This window comes from Crocodylus siamensis, chromosome 12 (assembly GCF_052110815.1).
Source record: "Crocodylus siamensis isolate JL-2025a chromosome 12, ASM5211081v1, whole genome shotgun sequence".
NCBI lineage: Eukaryota > Metazoa > Chordata > Crocodylia > Crocodylidae > Crocodylus > Crocodylus siamensis.
This window is the reverse complement of record NC_143406.1, coordinates 18,977,069-18,987,464: the sequence shown is the minus strand read 5'-3', so window position 1 is coordinate 18,987,464 and position 10,396 is coordinate 18,977,069.

Here is a 10,396-nt window from a genome sequence, read left to right as displayed (position 1 = left end):
AGTTGTTGAGAGCCAGGGAAGCATTTGCAAAGTTCATCCTCACTGAAGCCACCTTAGTGCCCAGCAATGTATCTTTCCCAATATATGGTTGAAGCCACGAGACAAAGGAGTGTCATTAAGGGTTGCACAAACCAGGAAATGGAGGCTTTGGGTACAAATAGTGACATAATAGGTGGGAAAGTGGGCATGAACTCCAGGTATGAAAGTGGAGGGGGGGGGAAGCACTAGAATGGAGCTGAAAGTTGTCTTCCCCTTCTGTCTCCCTGCTCTGTGCCCTGTAGTGGCTCTGGCTCCAGCAATGAAAACTGGTGTTTAAGGGTGCTTGTACATGTGAGAGGGTTTTAGTCTTTAGGGTTGCATACTATACCCCCTAAATTGAAACAGTGAATTTCATTTTTTCCATCACTGTATATATGTTATTGTCCTAGCAGCCACAGGCTCCTGCTGAAGGCAGAAGTTGCAAGGGGTCCAATCCTTTTTTAATTTTTTGCCAGAGGCTGCCCACCTCTCCCGTCTCTGGGGAGCCATTAATCTGTGCCATTAATCTGTCATCTTGGCCCCTGTGGCTGTGGGAGAGGCGAGCAGGCCCTCTCAAAAAAAAAAGGATCAGGCCCTTCCCTGCTTCTGCCTTCAGCGAGCTCCTGTGGCCAGGAGGACACCTGAGGCCACCAGGGAATAAGCACTATCCCTGCCACCTTTTCTGGCCACCAGCACACCCAGCCACCCTCCTGCCACCTCCCAGCACTACCCCAGAGGCAAGCCAGCCCATTTTTGGGTGGCTGCAGGAGCTTGCTGAAGGCAGAAGTGGTGAGGGGCCTGATCCATTTTTTTCTGCAGGGCCTGCCTGGTTTTCCTATGGCCAGGAGGCCAGCTGGCTAATTACTGCAAAGTTCCAAACTAAATTACATCAGGGTGTAGTTTAGTTTGCAATGATGCAAACTCATTTAACACCCCCAAAACTCATGTAGGTGTAATGTGTGATGCTATTAAGCCACACAAAGGAAATTTTTCATCACGTGTACATCGTGACATCATCACTTGTACAAGTGCCCTATATGACCACTCCACAAAAGGAGTACATAAAAAATGTGACATTCCTCCCTCTGCCAATGGAGTTGCGAAAGACCCCGGCAGCTGGCAAAACAAGTATTCAAATAAAAGCATCACAACCTGGTGCTGCTCTAAAGTGAAAAGCTGCACAGTATGCCTGGGACTCTGAGACTCTGATGTTAGCACTGCTATTTTCTGTGCACTGTCTATCTACGTTTAGATTGTGTAGTTGCCCAAAGCTATACCCCCAACAGCCTCTATCCCCAGTGCTGCACCGGGTTGGCTTAGTCTTTATTTATTCATTTGAAAGAAACAGAAATTTAGCTGCTGAAGTCAATTAGGTACCTGAATGTGTCCCTAGAGATCAGACAACTGATCAAACTAGAAGAGAAAACTGCCTACCTATCCTAAGGTAAGCAAGAAAAAGAACAGCTCTGTATTTCATGGCTTTTTTCTGTAGACTGAATATCATGCGGTTCAGACGAATGACGAGGGAGCTGGTTCTTAAGGGATTGTTTGACTGTAATTATGTGATGTGGTTGCCTTCATGGAAAGGGAACTGGTGACTTAGAAGAGGGCTCTGGTCTCGTGTTCCTGGGTAGGTGACACTACAGGGGTTTTGAAGTTGGGGGTTGAGCTCAGGGCTGCAAGTGAGTTCAAGTGAACAAAACTTACACTTGTACTTCAGGTAATGTGTCTTTTCCACCCACAACTACTGCTAGGTCCTGATTCTGGGGCTGATTGCATAATGGAAATTACTGTAGGAGGCTTTAAAACTTTGGTCTGTAACTGTGGCAGGTTTGATCCTCTAGTAGGTGCCTGCCCACCAGCAGTAGGTGATGCAATCTTTCCTTCTGGAGGTGTTCTTGCTCAGGCCAGTGAGTGTGTAAGCTAATTGCTGCAGCTAAGGAACCTAAATGCTTTCAGCTTTATGAGCTCTGTTGCCATCACTGCTGTTTACTACAGCAAAAGCTGTGCTTGTCCTTTAAAGGACATGCTAAACAGCCCTTTCATCCTGATGGCCATGAGAGTGCTGCAGCTCAGGCCTGGCACTAACTGCAAGTCTTCATTTGGGATAGAAATTTCAGATATAGGAATTGCTTAATTAGCAAACTAAATCTGTAACTGTCCCCTGCCCCCTGCCTGCTGCTCTGAGCCATGTGTAACAGCCACATACACTTGGGGCTGTGTGTGGTCAAATGTGTTCTGGTTTTATTTTGCTGTGAACCTTGTTTGTGCTGTATATTTTGTTTCCTCTAGGACTGGAGAGGACCACCTCCCATCCCTCCTTATTGTGTCCAAACCCTTTGTTTTAAGATTCCTCAGCAGAACCTGTAAAAACAATTGAGTGACTGGCCCAATCCTGGACTGCTGACCACCTTTGAATTCACTGGTCTGCATTAACTGTGTTCCAATGAGGCTGCTTGTTGGCTGGGGCCCTGGATGAGGTCAGAAAAGTTATTTAATGTTGAGGCCACCTGGTCTGGGGCTGCTGGACCCTGAATGGTGATTTGGGAGCTGGGGGGGCTGCTTCTTATGGGGGGCTCTTTCCTGATGAGGCAGACTGAAGCTATGTGAAGGGAAAGCGTCAGGTGCAGGAAGATAAAGTCTCTCAGGGATTGAGACCTCTGTTCTCTCCAACTCCTTTCTCCTTTTGTTTTCTGGGTTTTTGGGCGGCATCAGTCCCTGTGGCAAACTGGCTAAGGTTGAAGCCTGGTAGTTTTGCTGGTACACTCTGGGCCAGGGCTGAGAGCCTGTCATGTTTTAGTTGCTGTTGCAACTTCTTTTGGGTTCAGCATAACTGCATCACTGAACCTCAGCTATGTGTCTCACTGGCTGGTTTGGCCATGCAGGCCTTAAGTGGGAACAGGGTTGGCCCATCCTATCCTGCAGAACTTGCAGCCACAGGGGGTCCCACCACCAAGGTGCTGTGCCCTGCTTGCTGCCCCCACCCCACCCCCGCCACCTGTGCCATGTTTAAAGGGATCAATGCAGGCAGAGAGCCGTTTCCTGGCTGAGCGGGGAAGAGTTGCTGGTTCCACTCCTGGCCCTATTACTGGTGCCGCGGAGGGAACCCAGGCGTCCTCAGCATGTGTTGCCCCCACCCCAAGCCCCCTGCAGCTCAGCCTTCATGTGCACAGTCTGGCCCTACGTATTTTATTTCAATGAGTGTATACCGCAATTTTGATTTTTCAGTGGATCAGGGCCCCCAAAACTATATCCTGCAGGGGGCCCCAAAAAATAGTGGTCTGGCCCTGATTGGGAGGATGCCATGAGTGTAACTTTCCCTAATGCAGGCTGCCCAGGAACAGGGTCCTGACAGCTACTGGCTCTGCAGGCCTTGAATGGGATGATGCCATGAGAGTATCATTCCCTAATGGAGACTGACCAGGAACAGGATCCTGACCAGGGCCATCCCTAGGGGGACAAATTGGGGTAACTGCCCCAGACCCCGTGCTTTGGAGGGATCCCATGGAGCCGGGCGGAGCAGCAGTGGCACAGAGCTGGGTGGAGTGGTGGCTCCGTGTCGAGCCACTCGCTACCCCACCTCTGCCGCTGCTGACAATGGCAGTGGCAGCTTCTTTGGGTCTGGGGCCCGTGGGATTGCAGCAGGGGTGGGGCCCCACATGGGCTGATTGGCCCCAGGCCCTGCACCCTGCTGGAGGCAGCTCTGGTCCTGGTAGTCACTGTGTCAGGGATTATAGTGTCTGCACGATGGTATAGCTGAGACTGTATGTCCAGGCTGCAGCCATAAGCCTGGGCCCATTTTGCTGTTTTACAGCCCACCAGTGTGGGGTTGAATCCCAGCTATATGTTGGCTGGAAGACTTGGGCTAGGGTGAAACCTTGGCACTTCTTGTGGCTTATTCAGGTCTCAGTGCTGTATAAGCCTGGTCAGCTTTTTGCTGCCCAGTCCAGGCCCAGTGAAATAGGCCTGGGCCTTCTTTTGTCCCTTTTGCAGTTTATGCCTGAACCAAGTACTGTGGTTGGGTGCTAGTCCTAGTTCAAGCCCCAGCCAAAATAAGCATGGGCACCCTTTTGCTATTTCCTAGCTGTTAGGTCTCAGCCTAGCAGTGTGGCTGAGACTATATGTCCAGGCCAAGTAGGCCTGGTGATCTTTTGTTGTGTATTCGAGCCTGAGTGCAAGACAGGCCGGAGTCCCCTTTTTATTGTTTTACTGCACTTGTGTCTCAACACAGCTGTATTGCAGAGCTCTGCTGTACATTTTTTTGTTGTATGTCTGGGTTCAGCACGTTTGGGCCTGGCACATGTTGATTTTGTGGCTCTGTGCCCTGACCAATGTAGCATATTTAGCACTGGTTGCTGGTCATGCCCTTTTCCTGTTTGGCTGGCTTTTTTCCAAGTTCTCTTGGAGTTTCCTGCCCCAGCAGAGCTGGGATTAGGACTAAAAACTTTGGGGTGTGATACGCTGATAAAAACTGCTGTTCACCCCTCAAATCCACCATGTGGAAGTGAGGATCAGCACTACAGTTTCGCAGAGAGCAACAAGGGGTCCTTTGCAATATAGAAGGACCTATGCTCTCTAGCAGCTTGTTGTGGCCCAGTGGACCCATGAAGCAGCTCATTGGACTCTCTGGTGTGGGCCCCCTTTTCCAGCCCATTGCTGAAGGGCAGGTATAGGGGTGCTGGCGCCCAGAGCTACCCTTTGGGGAGTCTCGAGTCCCAGACTACCTGGGCATGGGTAAAGACCCCCCCCCCCAATAAAGAGCACCATCTATAGAGTTTGTTTTGTAGTTTGTAGTGTTTTAAAAATACAGTTAGTGATTACTTTTGTTTTTTCTTTATGCTTTGTAATAAATCTGCCTTTTGTGTTTACACAGCTTTGTGAGAAAAAGAATTGTTGGTTTTATTGGACACCCTAGTTGTAGCAGGCCTACCTTTTTGGAGCTTGGGTTGAGTCCCAGGATCAAGGTCTGCTGTTTGATTGGTGGAGCCCACCCTTCAATCCAGAGGCAGCACAAGGGAACAAACGCCCCACCCTTTTCTGAAGAGACGGGGCAAGGAGCAGCTGTACCTGAATCAGAACTGCACCGCCAGGTCGGAGAACTTCAGGGGCGGAGCACCGGAAGAGTATAAAAGGGGACCGTGCTCAGCAGGCTGGGGAGAGACAATGAGGCATGATGAGGAGAGAGGAGTTCTGGAGACGACCATCCTCGGGACCCTACTTAAGCTTCAGCGGTATGTAAATCGGCACATGGGGATCAAGTTTTAGGAGCAGCTCAAGGCAACTTAAGCCTGTGAACCCAGCAAGCAGCTGGGCAGTCTGTGTGCAGATCAGCACACAGAGAGCTGGCCCTGGGAGCAGCTTGAGGCTGCTTGAGCCCTGCATGGTGTGCAGATTGGCATATGGAGAGCTGACCCTGAGAGCAGCTCAAGGCTTCTCAAGTTAGCCCCAGCTCTAGGCCGGATAACCAGAGCCCCACAGTGTGGCTCAGCATTTAACTAAAAGAGCCCAGGTGCCCAGGGCCCAGAAAGGGGAAAGACCTCTGGCATGAGGCTGGGGAACCAGAGCTACTGTGGGCTCAGCTCCCATAGGAGCTCCCTGGGTGCCCAATGCAGGGCACAGGGCCCAGAGGGAAGAACCCTCAACTCAAGGCCGATGGCTCCAGGAGGCCTGAGACGGTGTGGGGACCCAGAGGCCAGATCAACAGCCCCAGAGGAAGGACCATGAGTTACTGGGAACCCTGGTCCTGCTGGGGAGGCGCCCCCAGGCAAGGGACCCTGGGGGGAGTGGGCCTAGAGGGAGAAGACCCTATCCCGTTTGAGAGACCAAGTTGTTGGAACTCACATAGGGTGCATCTAATATCTGGTATAGTTATGTTAGAAATGGAGTATTGTTAGAAATGCACAGCTTGCATCTTGCACCTGATAAGGAAGAAACACTGCCAAGGACTTTTCTCCTTGCCCAGCCTTGCCACAGCTCTTCTCATACTAAATCGCAGACTCTCCCCCAGCTTCTCCCTAGCCTTTCTCATGCAGATTACAGAAGCTGGAATTCAACTGACTGTGTCCTTGAAAGGGGGGTGGGGTTAAACTCTTGGTGACCTATAATAGTCTCTGAGCATGCTCAATTAGCTGATGCATATTTACCTCTCTGCCCTGCATACTTAAGTAGTTAATTATAATGTACATTTGATGGATGTAGTGATGTAACCACATGTATGCTTGTATGAAATGGAAGTGAGCTGTAAGAGTTCCTGTTTCTGCACACGTGCCCAGGAGGAAAAAGATAAATACAGCCTGCAAAAATTCCTTGGTGGATTCAGCGTAATCTGAGCTTTTGACTCTGCTCTGACCCTACTTGCAAATACACCTTTTGTGCTGCTAAATGACTGTGTGTCTGAGATTCTTTGCGAGCCTCCAAGAAACAAACCGCAATCTTTTGCAACAGTTATGTTTCCTATTCGGTATCTGTTGTTATTGTTGATGTTATAAATAGTTGGGTGTATTAATTCTATGTAATGGGCTCTGTAGGGATGTCTTTATTAGCTAACCCACTTGTGGTATAAACTTGCTGGATTGACTGTCCTGGGATCCACCCCTCTTCTGGGTCTGAGGCACAGGTACTTACCCGAAATGACCTCCCTAGGGCCAACTTCCTCCAGCTAACAGACCTTTATATGTATATTTGTATTTATACCTGTAATTATATCTATCTTAAAGAGTTTTATATATATATGTTGGTAACTCAATACATTGTATATAGTTAAAAACTTTGACTTGGGCTAACTCTATAGTGGAAAGAGGGATCCGCTCGAAATTCTGGCATCCTTCTCACAGCACCCCCTTCCTGCCTACCTATTCCATCCAATTGAAAATAGGGCACACCTTTGAGTGTACCCAGGTTACACTAGTAATCTATTTAGTGTTTTCCAGGCACTAAATAAATTTAGTATCCCCAAAATTGAACCCAGCCCTTGTTGCTGCTGACAGGTGCTCAGCAGAAGGGTTACACATGTAACAATCTTCTAGGCCTCAGCTCACTGATTAAAAACTATTAGATGTATGCAACAGCTCACCTAAACATACATGCACCTGTGCACATCCAGAATATCTGTAGCACTCTGAACACAGTTCAGCTATGCAGAGCCTTTGCTGTCCCCAGACTGAAGAGTAGCAACTGTAAGTGTTAGGGCTGTGTGCAATTTCAGCAGCCATTTCATTTCAGAGGTGTTTTGGGTCATTTCAGTGCCTGAAACACTGAATCTGAATTGAAATGGAAAGCTCAGAAACATCTCTGAAATGAAACAGGCATCTGAAATGTTTCGGAAAATTTCGGAGTTTCAGAGCTGCGGGGCTCTCCTTGCTGCCGCTGCCTGCTCCACACTGCCCCAGTGACGCAGGGCTGCACGGAGTGGGCAGTGGCCCTGAGGAGACCCCAGCACAAATCTCTGCTCCCTGAGGAACCAGGTTGCTTGGCAGAGCAGTGCTGGTCCCTGCTGCATGACCTAGCTCTTCAGGGAGCAGGGATCCAGAGCTGCACAGGGCGGACAGCAGCAGTGAGGAGGCCCCGGCATGGATCTCTGCTCTCTGTGGATCCAGGTCATGTGGCAGGGCAGTACTGGTTCCTGTTCCCTGTAGAGCCAAGTTGCGCATTAGGGACCACTAGACGTGCTCGCCACTCCGTGCTGCTTCCCTGTCCTGCAACCTGGCATGACGGGGATCAGAGATCTGCACGGGGATCTCCTCACCTATACGGAGCACAGCAGCCCTCACCCTCCCCCAGACAAGCCACCCACATCCCCATCCTGCTCCCCACTGAGGCCTCAGGCCCCAAGCCCTGCCCGGCTGGGTAGGGCTGTGCGAAGCTTGCGGTCTTAAGCATTTTCCCAGAGATATCCTTTCCTGGCATGCTTTTTCCCCCTCTGCTCAAGTTTCTGGGTTCCACCTTATGCATTTCCAGCCTGCTTTTGCTGCTGATGCTGAAGAGCTTTGGATGGCTAGGGCTGTTTCAGAACAATCAGGTTGTTATCCCTCCACCACTGATATGAGAGAGCAAATACAGTGCAGTCCTGTAGCATCTCAAGAGTTTGGACAAGAGCCACTCCTAATATAGGAGGCCTCCTAATGGTCACTAGATTTCTTTCTCTTCCTTACCATGGACAGAAGATGAATGTGCACAGATGCTAACTTCAGTGCTGCAATCCACCTCTCAACATGGGTTGTGCCATGGATTTTCTTGTTCCTGAACAAGATAGGATAGATAGGATCTGTCTGCCAGGACAGAAAATACTCAGGCAACTCAAAAAAGGTTTAAACCAAACACACAAAACCATTAAGGAAGAGGGTGGTCTAATTCACTGAGTTAAACTATGCAGTCATGGGGGAAGATGCTTACCCCAGTTCTTTTACTTCACATCCGTTCTGCATTTTTATAAAGTGTCACTTGGGGCAGAGGTAATGCATGGAATGGTCACGACCCTGCCTTCTCCACAATACCACTGGTACGAAGCTGACGAGTCACCACTATTTTATTAAAAACAAACAAATGGGCAGTCCACAAGCAGTTTCATTCTCCATGGGAAGAATGTCCCCTCTTGCCTGGCTCTGTTCTTAAAAGGTAGGAAATACTAGAACTGAGGCTGCATTCCCCTAACCTATATCATACACATTCCCTAAAGCCTGAGACTAGGATTGCCACTTACAGCTCTGAGTGCTGCACACTGGTTTATAAGCACTTCTGACCAAGAAAGGAAGAGTCCAGGGCACACACAGCACTTTCAGATGTACCTAAATATGTATATTTAATGCGATGTACAAAGACATGCAGGTGATCTCAGTTTGCTGCAGTCATTTCTTCATGAGGCTGGAATATCACATGAACGCAGCAATTTTCACAGGAAGATAAAAGCTTTGGTCGGGAGTTACGGAGACACTGTGTCCATCTCAATATACTTGGATTGATTATTTAAAGGCAGAGCATAATTTTTATTCTATGACGGAGTGTTTGGCTAGTATGGCAATCACTGCCAAGGGGAAGCTTACCTGATTACACACTCTTCCTGATTAAGAAAAGTTTGGGTCCTACAAGGCCTTTATTCATTTATTTACTTTCATTTTATACCTTATCACAAAGCTTGAGGAACTGCCAGATGCCAACTTGCTTCCTTGTTGTACCGATGTAGCAAATGCCCCTGCCAGGGAATGCTGCTTCATGTTTCTACGCAGGCTGAAAACAGCATCTTCTCAACAAGACAGGAAAGAACAAGTGCTCCCAATCAGAAGGCAGAACCTCTCTGGGAGTCAAAGAATGCAAAAACCCCCCAAACAAACAAACAAACTCAAAAGTACAAGAAGCAGACAAAACAGCCAGCCAGTGCTCAGGGAGCTCTGACATAAAGGTGAGGAATAATGCTAGAAGCAGAGCACAGTCTATTTTGGATACCCGACAGGCAGACAGAGAAACCCTTGCCTCAGCCCAAGAGAATGAGAGAAATGCCAAATTTGAACCCCAAGTTAGGCTCCAGCAGAATCATCATGACAGTTGAGCCCAAAAGTTGTGTGTGAGATCCTCCATCACTGGTAACAGAGAATTCTTAGGAAGCAGCTCCAAATATAGGCCTATTTCCAGCCTCCATTCTTGTGCAAACCCTGCTCCTGGTAGTGCACTGACTGCCTTCAAGTCCTCCCTTAGAACTGTACTCAGCACCCCAAGTAATAGCAGGGCAACTAGGCTGGAAGAGAGATTAGGGGAAAGGACATTGCAGGGAAGATCAAACAAGCCAGTGTTATCTTTCATTCCCTGCCCACAACAGTCACTGAATTCCTGATCTATCTCCCATGCTCCCCTTTAAAGCTGCTATTTAGCTCTGCTACCCAGCTTTACAGCTCTTACGTGCAGGTAACTGGAGGCTGCAAAGTCCACATATGGACACGTTATGAAATAAGGAGGTGACTGCCTACAATTTTAACAAGATCACAACCAGGTCAGGGGGGTACACTAGTACATGACAGAGCTATGGTATAGGATTGGCAGAGGGCTGTTCACAGGTATACAGCATAAGGCCAACACTCTGTGCTCACCCTGGTACCTTACAGAACCACATCATGCCAAGGTGGACCATGGAGCTTGAGACAGGCTGTGGAGAGTGGCATCTAGCCTAGCTCTTCAAAGGAAAGCTGGTCTGAAACATTTGTGGTGAGTGCAGCCAACACTTGAACATCACGCTGAAGTAGGGAAGTGTGATGGGTAGGTGGGGAAACCCATAACCAAGGGTACCAGCTGCTAGTAAAAGGAAAGGAGGTCAGTGCAAAAATAGCCATGCAGTCCAGGACACTGGCACCAGTCACCCCTGGCTGACCCCACCACAAGAAGCAGGGCCTTA